General features: G+C 37.3%; 1 protein-coding gene across 2 annotated transcripts in view; it reads right to left on the bottom strand.

Annotated features, from left to right (window-relative positions):
- LOC110447114 (glycine receptor subunit alpha-3-like) overlaps nt 1–12,879 on the bottom strand; it is an 80,158-nt gene extending 67,279 nt beyond the window's left edge. For both annotated transcript variants that reach the window (XM_021492569.1, XM_021492567.1), the window contains exon 1: nt 12,513–12,879. The gene's annotated coding sequence lies outside the window, so the exon portion shown is untranslated. The remainder of the gene's footprint in view (nt 1–12,512) is intronic.
- Between the last annotated feature and the right edge of the window lie 326 nt (nt 12,880–13,205).

Genomic DNA, 13,205 nt, shown 5'->3' with positions numbered 1-13,205 from the left:
TGTGTTTTGAATACAACAACGACCAGACAGATTCAGCATGTGTTCTGAATACAACAACGACAAGACAGAAGCAGCTTGTGTTCTGAATACAACAACAACCAGACAGAAGCAGCATGTGTTCTGAATACAACAACGACCGGACAGACGCAGCTTGTGTTCTGAATACAACAACGACCAGACAGAAGCAGCTTGTGTTTTGAATACAACAACGACCAGACAGATTCAGCATGTGTTCTGAATACAACAACGACAAGACAGAAGCAGCTTGTGTTCTGAATACAACAACGACCAGACAGAAGCAGCATGTGTTCTGAATACAACAACGACCAGACAGAAGCAGCTTTCGTTCCGAATGTAACAACGACTTTACTGAAGCAGCATTTTTCGAATGAAACAACGACTTTACTGAAGCAGCTTGTGTTCCGATTGTAACAACGACTTTACTGAAGCAGCTTGTGTTCCGAATGTAATAACGACTTTACTGAAGCAGCTTGTGTTCCTAATGTAACAACAACTTTACTGAAGCAGCTTGTGTTCCGAATGTAACAACGATCTTCCTGAAGTTGTTTGTCTTCCGAATATAAAAACGACCTTATTGAAGCAGCTTGTGTTCCGAATGTAACAACTACCTTGCTGAAGCAGCTGGGATTCTGAATACAACAACAACCTTACTGAAGCAGCTTGTGTTCCGCATGTAAAAAGGACCTTGCTGAAGCAGATCGTGTTCCGAATGTTATAACGACGTTACTGAAGCAGAATGTATTCTGAATGTAAAAATGACTTTACTGAAGCAGCTGGTGTTCTGAATACAACAACGACCAGACAGAACCAGCATGTGTCTGAATACAACAACGACCAGACAGAACCAGCATGTGTTCTGAATACAACAACGACTAGACAGAACCAGCATGTGTTCTGAATACAATAACGACCAGACAGAAGCAGCATGTGTTCTGAATACAACAACGACCAGCCAGTAGCAGCTTGTGTTCTGAATACAAAAACGACCAGACAGAAGCAGCATGTGTTCTGAATACAACAACGACCAGACAGAAGCAGCATGTGTTCTGAATACAGCAACGACCATACATAAGCAGCTTTCGTTCCGAATGTAACAACGACTTTACTGAAGCAGCTTTTGTTCCGAATGTTTCAACGACCTTACTGAAGCAGCATGTATTCCGAATGAAACAACGACTTTACTGAAGCAGCTTGTGTTCCGAATGTAACAACGACTTTACAGAAGCAGCTGGTGTTTCGAATGTAATAACGACTTTACTGAAGCAGCTTTTTCTCCTAATGTAACAACAACTTTACTGAAGCAGCTTGTGTTCCGAATGTAACAACGATCTTCCTGAAGTAGCTTGTCTTCCGAATATAAAAACGACCTTATTGAAGCAGCTTGTGTTCCGAATGTAACAACTACCTTGCTGAAGCAGTTTGGATTCTGAATACAACAACGACCTTACTGAAGCAGCTTGTGTTCCGCATGTAAAAAGGACCTTGCTGAAGCAGATTGTGTTCCGAATGTTTCAAGGACCTTACTGAAGCAGAATGTATTCTGAATGTAAAAATGACTTTACTAAAGCAGCTTGTGTTCCTTATTTAACAACGACCTTGCTGAAGTAGCCGGTGTTCTGAATACAACAAAGACTAGACACAAGCAGCTTGTGTTCCTAATGTAACAACGAATTTACTGAAGCAGCCTGTGTTCTGAATACAACAACGACCAGACAGAACCAGCATGTGTTCTGAATACAACAACGACCAGACAGAACCAGCATGTGTTCTGAATACAACAACGACCAGACAGAACCAACATGTGTTCTGAATACAACAACAACCAGACAGAAGCATCTTTTTCTGAATACAACAACGACCAGACAAAAGCAACATGTGTTCTGAATACAACAACGACCAGACAGAACCAGCATGTGCTCTGAATACAACAACGACCAGACAGAATCAGCATGTGTTCTGAATACAACAACGACTAGCCAGAAGCAGCATGTGTTCTGATTACAACAACGACCAGACAGAAGCATCTTTTTTCTGAATACAACAACGACCAGACAGAAGCAACATGTGTTCTAAATACAACAACGACCAGACAGAACCAGCATGTGTTCTGAATACAACAACGACCAGAAAGAAGCAGCTTGTATTCTGAATACAACAACGACCAGACAGAAACAGCATGTGTTCTGAATACAACAACGACCAGAAAGAAGCAGCATGTGTTCTGAATACAACAACGACCAGACAGAAGCAGCTTGTATTCTGAATACAACAACGACAAGACAGAACCAGCATGTGTTTCTAATTTTACATTGACTTACTGAACCAGCATAAGTTACAAAAATGTTTCATCAACAATACTGAATCAGAATTTGTTCAATATGTTTTATCGGCAGTACAGACCCAGCATGTGTTCTGAATACAACAACGACCAGACAGAACCAGCATGTGTTTCTAATTTTACATCGACTTATTGAACCACCATAGGTTACAAATATTTCATCGACAATACTGAATAAGCATGTGCTCGAATGCAGCATCTTAAATACTGAACCAGCATGTGTTTCTAATTTTACGTTGACTTATTGAACCAGCATAAGTTACAAATGTTTCATCGACATCACTGAATAAGCATGTGCTCGAATGCAACATCTTGAATACTGAACCAGCATGTGTTTCTAATTTTACATTGACTTACTGAACCAGCATAAGTTACAAAAATGTTTCATCAACAATACTGAATCAGAATTTGTTCAATATGTTTTATCGGCAGTACAGACCCAGCATGTGTTCTGAATACAACAACGACCAGACAGAACCAGCATGTGTTTCTAATTTTACATCGACTTATTGAACCACCATAGGTTACAAATATTTCATCGACAATACTGAATAAGCATGTGCTCGAATCCAACATCTTAAATACTGAACCAGCATGTGTTTCTAATTTAACATTGACTTATGGAACCAGCATAGGTTACAAATATTTCATCGACAATACTGAATAAGCATGTGCTCGAATTCAACATCTTAAATACTGAACCAGCATGTGTTTCTAATTTAACATTGACTTATGGAACCAGCATAGGTTACAAATATTTCATCGACAATACTGAATAAGCATGTGCTCGAATTCAACATCTTAAATACTGAACCAGCATGTGTTTCTAATTTAACATTGACTTATTGAACCAGCATAGGTTACAAATGTTTCATCGACAATACTGAATAAGCATGTGCTCAAATGCAACATCTTAAATACTGAACCAGCATGTGTTCCTAATTTTACATTGACTTATTGAACCAGCATAGGTTACAAATATTTCATCGACAATACTGAATAAGCATGTGCTCGAATTCAACATCTTAAATACTGAACCAGCATGTGTTTCTAATTTTACATTGACTTATTGAACCAGCATAAGTTACAAAAATGTTTCATCAACAATACTGAATCAGAATTTGTTCAATATGTTTTATCGGCAGTACAGAACCAGCATGTGTTCTGAATACAACAACGACCAGACAGAACCAGCATGTGTTCTGAATACAACAACGACCAGACAGAAGCAGCTTGTGTTCTGAATACAACAACGACAATACAGAACCAGCATGTGTTTCTAATTTTACATTGACTTATTGAACCAGCATAGGTTACAAATGTTTCATCGACAATACTGAATTTTCAAGGACCTTACTGAAGCAGAATGTATTCTGAATGTAAAAATGACTTTACTCGAATGTAACAACGACTTTACTGAAACAGCTTTCGTTCCGAATGTTTCAACGACCTTGCTGAAGCAGCATGTATTCCGAATGAAACAACGACTTTAGTGATGCAGCTTGTGTTCCGAATGTAACAACGACTTTCCAGGAGCAGCTTGTGTTCCGAATGTAATAACGACTTTACTGAAGCAGCTTGTGTTCCTAATGTAGCAACAACTTTACTAAGGCAGCGTCTCAAATACTGAACCAGCATGTGTTTCTCATTTTACATTGAACCAGCATAAGTTACAGATGTTTCATCGACAATACTGAATAAGCATGTGCTCAAATGCAACATCTCAAATACTGAACCAGCATGTGTTTCTAATTTTACATTTAAACAGCATAAGTTACAAATGTTTCATCGACAATACTGAATTTTCAAGGACCTTACTGAAGCAGAATGTATTCTGAATGTAAAAATGACTTTACTCGAATGTAACAACGACTTTACTGAATCAGCTTTCGTTCCGAATGTTTCAACGACCTTGCTGAAGCAGCATGTATTCCGAATGAAACAACGACTTTAGTGATGCAGCTTGGCAGTACAGAACCAGCATGTGTTCTGAATACAACAACCACCAGACAGAACCAGCATGTGTTCTGACTACAACAACGACCAGACAGAACCAGCATTGGTTCTGAATACAACAACGACAAGACAGAACCAGCATGTGTTCTGAATACAAAAACGACCAAACAGAAGCAGCTTGTGTTCTGAATACAACACCGACAATACAGAACCAGCATGTGTTTCTAATTTTACATTAACTTATTAAACCACCATAGGTTACAAATATTTCATCGACAATACTGAATAAGCATGTACTCGAATGCAACATCTTAAATACTGATCCAGCATGTGTTTCTAATTTTACATTAACTTATTAAACCACCATAGGTTACAAATATTTCATCGACAATACTGAATAAGCAGAATCAGCATGTGTTCTGAATACAACAACGACCAGACAGAACCAGCATGTGTTCTGAATACAACAACGACCAAACAGAAGCAGCTTGTGTTCTGAAAACAACAACGACCAGACAGAAGCAGCTTGTGTTCTGAATACAACAACGACCAGACAGAAGCAGCTTTCGTTCCGAATGTAACAACGACTTTACTGAAACAGCTTTCGTTCCGAATGTTTCAACGACCTTGCTGAAGCAGCATGTATTCCGAATGAAACAACGACTTTACTGAAGCAGCTTGTGTTCCGAATGTAATAACGACTTTACTGAAGCAGCTTGTGTTCCTAATGTTACAACAACTTTACTGAAGCAGCTTGTGTTCCGAATGTAACAACAATTTTCCTGAAGTAGCTTGTCTTCCGAATATAAAAACGACCTTATTGAAGCACCTTGTGTTCCGAATGTAACAACTACCTTTCTGAAGCAGCAGCTGGGATTCTGAATACAACAACGACCTTACTGAAGCAGCTTGTGTTCCGCATGTAAAAAGGACCTTGCTGAAGCAGATTGTGTTCCGAATATTATAACGACATTACTGAAGCAGAATGTATTCTGAATGTAAAAACGACTTTACTGAAGCAGCTTGTGTTCCTAATGTAACTACGACCTTGCTGAAGCAGCTGGTGTTCTGAATACAACAACGACTAGACAGAACCAGCATATGTTCTGAATACAACAACGACCAGACAGAACCAGCATGTGTTCTGAATACAACAACGACCAGACAGGAGCAGCATGTGTTCTGAATACAACAACGACTAGACAGAACTAGCATGTGTTCTGAATTCAACAACGACCAGACAGAAGCAGCATGTGTTCTGAATACAACAACGACCATACAGAAGCAGCTTTCGTTCCGAATGTAACAATGACTTTACTGAAGCAGCTTTTGTTCCGAATGTTTCAACGACCTTACTGAAGCAGCATGTATTCCGAATGAAACAACGACTTTACTGAAGCAGCTTGTGTTCCGAATGTAACAACGACTTTATAGAAGCAGCTGGTGTTCCGAATGTAATAACGACTTTACTGAAGCAGCTTGTGTTCCTAATGTAACAACAACTTTACTAAGGCAGCTTGTGTTCCGAATGTAACAACGATCCTCCTGAAGTAGCTTGTCTTCCGAATATAAAAACGACCTTATTGAAACAGCTTGTGTTCCGAATGTAACAACTACCTTGCTGAAGCAGTTTGGATTCTGAATACAACAACGACCTTACTGAAGCAGCTTGTGTTCCGCATGTAAAAAGGACCTTGCTGAAGCAGATTGTGTTCCGAAAGTTACAAGGACCTTAATGAAGCAGAATGTATTCTGAATGTAAAAATGACTTTACTGAAGCAGCTTGTGTTCCTTATTTAACAACGACCTTGCTGAAGTAGCTGATGTTCTGAATACAACAACGACTAGACACAAGCAGCTTGTGTTCCGAATGTAACAACGAATTTACTGAAGCAACCTGTGTTCCGAATACATCAACGACCAGACAGAACCAGCATGTGTTCTGAATACATCAACGACCAGACAGAACCAGCATGTGTTCTGAATACAACAACGACAAGACAGAACCAGCATGTGTTCTGAATACAACAACGACCAGACAGATCCAGCATGTGTTCTGAGTACAACAACGACCAGACAGAATCAGCATGTGTTCTGAATACAACAACGACCAGACAGAACCAGCATTGGTTCTGAATACAACAACGACAAGACAGAACCAGCATGTGTTCTGAATACAACAACGACAAGACAGAAGCAGCTTGTGTTCTGAATACAACAACGACCAGACAGAAGCAGCATATGTTCTGAATAAAACAACGACCATACAGAAGCAGCTTTCGTTCCGAATGTAACAACGACTTTACTGAAGCAGCTTTTGTTCCGAATGTTTCAACGACCTTACTGAAGCAGCATGTATTCCGAATGAAACAACGACTTTAGTGATGCAGCTTGTGTTCCGAATGTAACAACGACTTTACAGGAGCAGCTTGTGTTCCGAATGTAATAACGACTTTACTGAAGCAGCTTGTGTTCCTAATGTAACAATAACTTTACTGAAGCAGCTTGTGTTCCGAATGTAACAACGATCTTCCTGAAGTAGCTTGTCTTCCGAATATAAAAACGACCTTATTGAAGCAGCTTGTGTTCCGAATGTAACAACTACTTTGCTGAAGCAGTTTGGATTCTGAATACAACAACGACCTTACTGAAGCAGCTTGTGTTCCGCATGTAAAAAGGACCTTGCTGAAGCAGATTGTGTTCCGAATGTTACAAGGACCTTACTGAAGCAGAATGTATTCTGAATGTAAAAATGACTTTACTGAAGCAGCTTGTGTTCCGAATGTAACAACGACCTTACTGAACCAGTTTGTGTTCCGCATGTAATAAGGACCTTGCTGAAGCATATTGTGTTCCGAATGTTACAACGACCTAACTGAAGCAGCAGGTGTTCCTAATCAATTAATACAGCGTTTAACACGTAATTTGCTTTACTAATGACGCATCCTTCTCCGTTGATGTGGGTAATAGTGTGGAAGGGGAGTGTGTTACTGCTTAACAACGTTTAATTAATAAATAATAGTAGGCAACATTCAAGTAAACTCGTCAAGATTGAAATATATTTGGTAATATAGTCACCGTAGCACTAAAACCAAATAAGTTGTTAGCATACAAAGCTGTTCTACGAAGTGTCCGGATTCCTTGAAGGCAAATAATTCAAAAGAATGTCAATTTGCAAAACCATACTCTAACACTACAGATACATATTGGATAGTTATATCAACCGTGACATAATCAGTGCATATGGTCCTCAAGGTATGACCACAACCAGAATGACACCTTTCCATAATAGACCTTATCAGAACACACGATTTTGCATCAAGGTAAAACCAACATCAGCTATATTGAAAACTATTAAAACAGTCTACGAAGTGGTTTTAAGGTTTATCATTAAATATGTTGATATATATTCATAAACATCCTTTATAACTATATATTCATATCATTAACCAAAATAATTCCCATGTGTTTGAATGTTTAAATAACAGTGTTAACAAATCAACGACACGGCAAGGCTTGTCGAGTGTAATTCTTGTCTTCAGTATAAATGCAATGAAAGATGTTCATTGTTTTTGTTTAGCAACATTTCACTATTGTTAGAAATATAAGCTTAAGGAACCCGTGTGAAATATACAACGAACCAGTTATTCTGTTTATCCATCTATTAACAATTAATGTCAGATTAACATACACTGCCAAAACAAATAATTTGCTTCGAAGGGGGCTTGGGCGATGACAAACAATGTACTAGCTAAATGAGACTGAATAACCCTGTTCACTCAAGGTATGTATGTAAAAATGTTTACCGTCATAAAGAAACGTCAATACCTATTGTAGAATTTGCCATTGGTTTGACGTCACAGTGGTTCATTGTACACGTACGCTAGTTGCCAAATGACCATTTGGACAGATGACGTTTCTTTTAATGGTCAAAAATCTTTAGTCAACATGTAAGTATTTCTTTTCGGCGTCTACCAGCTACACTCACCGAAGCTCACGCACCTGCCATTCCTATATCGTTTAGATCTAAATACCGCCTTGTAGTACTTTATCTTGCAAAAATAAAACTTATCCGATAGTTGACGTAGCAATGAAAATGTTACTGTACCGACAGCTTTTAATAAGCAAAGTCCGTGAGTTACCATCAGATAACCATGCAGGCTTGAAAAAGTATATGCTGTTCTGAGTATTCCCGATCGTTATCGCGATGAAATTGTGCACTCGTTTTGGAGATAAACAAAATGATTTGCATCCATTTTTGCAGTAAAGATGTTTACATGTATATGCCAATTATTTGTCTGGTGCCTTGTTTCGATGTCAATACCAAATTGCAATCGTGTTCCTCCCGGCGACGATGCTGCCGGATTTTGATATATATATAGTTACCTTTTTCTATCTTGGAGAAAAAGACGCATTCATCAAATTATATAAGGATTGGTTTGTATCCTAAGCCTCTAATAAAATGTACGCTTTTGTATTTAGCCCAACTCAATCATAAAAATTTACAACACCATAAAACATGCCCAAGTTTTAGCAAAGACACACTATGTTTCCTGTCGAATTGTATGGTAAGAATTTGTCTGACGGGGCTAGTGTCTGTGATGTACGTGGTTTTTATCTATAAAATATTTTTGTGCACACCAATGGTTCAAGTCGCATAGTTTATAAAGAAACGTAAACTAAAATGTTCCCACGAAATAATACATTCATTCAAACATTTTGTAAGTCGCAGTCTCAAACGATCACGGGACTGCACTGTAGGGAACTCACGTGTATAGTAAAATTGAAACGAAAGATCAAACAAGATAAGAAATTAGAACAGTATGAGGAAGGACGAAGCTAAAAGATTACGCTGATAAAGTCCAGATTTCATCGATTACAGAGATCTCCGTATTATCGTCAATTTCAATTATTCAAAGCGACATTCCTACAGACTATTCAAGCTATAAATAATCCGTAATGAGTTCCTGATGTATTGAGAATTATTTTGATGAATGAATCTGAGCCCCACACATCATGGGGACATGTATTAATAATGAAAAATTATCACTGCAATTCAAGTATAAACGCTCAAGATAGAAACGTGTTGCCAAAGTCCTATTTCTGGGGAACTGAATACAATGGCCTGTTACATTTGATACTATAGTGCAAAGCGCATGCTTAGTTCTTCTGCCTTTCGGATGCTCGGCGAACACAAATCGAACAGGCAGTGTGTGGCATTGTTTGGCTATATGACACTTTCTGTATTGAAACATTAAGACAAATTGTTTTGTTGCAAATCTTTAGAAGCAATTCCCGTCAATAACATACATTGTACAAAGAACCGAATAATAATTTCATTTAAAAAAATCAGCTTTATCTGTAAGGGATGGGACCTTGTAACGATTCACTTTAAACAAAAGTAGTGAATACAATGTAGCTTTAGGGCTTAAGCTCAAAACTCGGAGTTATCATAAACTTATGTTTAAGGATATGACAAGAACATAGCCTCATAGACTGCAGCCTTTTCCGCCCCGTATCTATAATTTAGTTCAAATTTTGTATAAAATCAGGAGTTATAGCAACAATTAATAGTCTTAAAAATCAAAATTCGTCATTTTGTAGTAATGAGGTGAAACGACGCGAAGGGGATTCCAACCCAGCAAAATGATTATGAAAAAGATCTACGGCTCTGCCGAGAAAAGCGACAATGCTCTGTGGCTCTAAAACCTGACCTTTGCCTGTTACATGTCTTGTAGAATGTGGGAATGGACCAGATGATTATCTGACTCAATTACGTCGGATATATTTGTCCGTAGTGACGACCTTACATTATTATATCACAGTCGGTACATACAGTAGTCGTCTATTAATTAATTTACTCAATTCATATCGTCTAACGATTTACCATGAAACATTGATTAGTCCAGTTTGAATATATAGAAAACAATGAGTGCTATTTAGGGCGAATTATCTTACAATGGATATTGACCAGTATATCTTACAATGAACATTGACCAGTAAAAGCTGGCCATCGATGACTTTGGTTGACCGTTGCGGTAGGATCAGTATATCGATGCTTGGGTCACACTGTATAACAAACGGTACTGTGGTCAACTGTTTTGTTTCCTTTAATTTTTAAACTTTAATGTCTTTCATATGTTCTAATGCACATTTTGTTTAGGTTGGGAACACAATAAAAATAAAATCGCTCTTACTTCATCTTAAGCATGTTTTATAAAAATAAATTCAAAGGATAAGGAAATGTGTCCAAGACTCCTTTGCGTTAGTCTACAGGTACTAACACATCTGTAAATGTAAGGCTGTGTCTGTTTACGGTGGTTAAGAATATGACACTCAGACTGTCTCTGAGGGAGTGGACAAAGTGATTCAAATTAGGAAATAGGCCAGGTCTGTAGTTCTTTTGAACCTTGATGATAATGAAATGACATACTGTTTACCCGGCAGTCGTGTTCTAACAGCATTATACAGACAATGGCTATGTTCATCAAGGTAATAGCCACAACATAAACAAAAATCCAATGTCCTAATGGTTTCAATGTTTTTAAAGTACCAATGTTCTAATAGTGTCAATGTTATAATAGTTTCAACGATTTATTGAGTCATTGCAACCACAATGTCAAGGCCGATTAAATTATATGTATATATATATCTGAACGATAGGATATACAACTTGTCTTCTTGAATAGAATGGTAAAATTCAATTTCTTTTATTTAAATTGAATATAAAATATACACGTGTGTGATTTTCAGGTTTACACGTGTGTTACTAGTATCACATATTCACATACATGTGAGTAACTAGCATTGTGTACACGTGCGTTAAATGTTATACGCACGTTTATAAAAAGCATGTGTGCATTTGTGTACATATTTGTACACGTGAATAAATATCACAATATGTATACGTGTTTTATATCATAATTACATGTTAATATATTAATCATAATGTATGTACAGAGGTATTTATATGACAAGGAGTTAACGGGTGTAAATTTCGTAGAGTGTATACGCATGCAAAATACATGTTACACACCTATATTATACATACCATGCAATTCTAATTTTCTTCGTTTGATGTGTATTTTATTCATTGTCTATGTGTTTTGTAAATATATATCTTTTATTGTCGTGTGTAAATAAGGGTAAAAAAGTGTAAATAGCATCATGATTACACATTTGTAAATATCTGTATGTGTGCACAAGTGTTTGTATCATGTTCACGTTTATAAATATCCTTTAAGCATTTGTGTACATATATGTACATATCATAATGCGTCCATTTCTCTTATACTATACATACATAGTTATATATCAATTGTGTGTACATATAGTTGTAAATATGATAAGGAGTGCACGGGTGTACATTTCGAAGTGTGTACACGCATACACTACACATGATACATGCATATTATATTTGCAATACAATTCCAATTTCCTTTCACATCTGTGAATTTTTATTCTTGTTTATGGGTTTTGTCAATATTACGATGATACAGAAATGATGTGTAGTCGTTTGTAAATAAAAGGTAAACACTTGATAAATAGCATCATGAATACACATTTGTAATATCGTTATGTGTGCACATATTTTAATATCAAATATTGTTTATGCATTTGTGTACATATGTGCATGTGTTAATATCATAATGTGTACCTGTGTCTTTTACCATATATACATGGTTATATATCAATTGTATGTACATAGTTGTAAATAATCATGGTGGGAACACGCCTACAGTAGACATGATAAACGTATATAATACAAGCAATACAGTTCCAATTTTCTTCGTCTTGTGTGTATTTTAACTCTTGTGTATGTGTGTTGTCAATATTAAAATGATATCAAAGTCAGTTTTGCTTAACATATACCGATACCTAAATTCCGATACTATGATACCGTATATCTTGTATGAGAACAGACACAGCCTGGACGAGCCGAGAAGGTTTCTGTTATTATACAATGGTTTGCTATAAGATGCATCCAGGGTCTGTTATCAAAAAATGCTTTTTCCATTTGATGCATCAAAGGTTTTTGGAGATCTGTTCTTGTATTTACGACAATCTCCTCGAGGACTTGATCGTTCACAACGCATGCAAGACATTTTTATCAACGCAAACAATGACAATGACATCTATACAGTGCTACAATACGCGCTGAAGTTGTCAGAAAGATGATAAGTCACACTGTACTTACCGAGACGTGGTTTGTAGTATACTCCGAGATAACACTACTACAGCACCTTGTTGATGGTATTTCAGGCCCAGATGTTTGTCCATTGGCTCACGTGCTCTGTACACACACGCGCTGGATAATCAAGAGATGATCCTAACTCGGTAAGAACGCAAGGCTCTGATTTATCTGTCAATGGGTTGTAGTGAGAGTTCCCACACGTGCGAACAACCATACCTAGGTATAGGTCCTGCTGTTGCGAACTATTGATGTCGCTCTCAGTACGTTTCGATTGCAGTTGTTGATAAGTTCCAATAGGGCGAATGGGCATAGTGTTGATAATCAGGTACGCACATGTGTGTAAAACATAGATATATACAGACACATATATATACATTTATACACACGACGCCTACATCATATTCATACACTTATATTTACATTTGCATGGCATTGTCACTATATAGCCTCTTTGAGAGCTGTGTCGTTGATGGGACTTTAATTACCATGCCGCACGAGACATAATTACCATGCCGCACGAGACACAATTCTTAGCGTATAAATTACAACACTGACCGGAACTACAATATCCAATATAAAAATAAATATGACGGCTGCTGAAATATCGCTGGGCATTGTGAGATTTGATAATGTCATTGTAAATTTATGTGCAAAATAGCAAAATAAAAAATAAAAAAGAAATAAAAAACGATTTTA

This window comes from Mizuhopecten yessoensis, unplaced genomic scaffold (assembly GCF_002113885.1).
Source record: "Mizuhopecten yessoensis strain PY_sf001 unplaced genomic scaffold, ASM211388v2 scaffold3229, whole genome shotgun sequence".
NCBI classification, from domain to species: Eukaryota; Metazoa; Mollusca; class Bivalvia; order Pectinida; family Pectinidae; genus Mizuhopecten; species Mizuhopecten yessoensis.
Note: the sequence above shows the minus strand (reverse complement) of the source record. Positions and strands in the feature narration are given on the sequence as shown.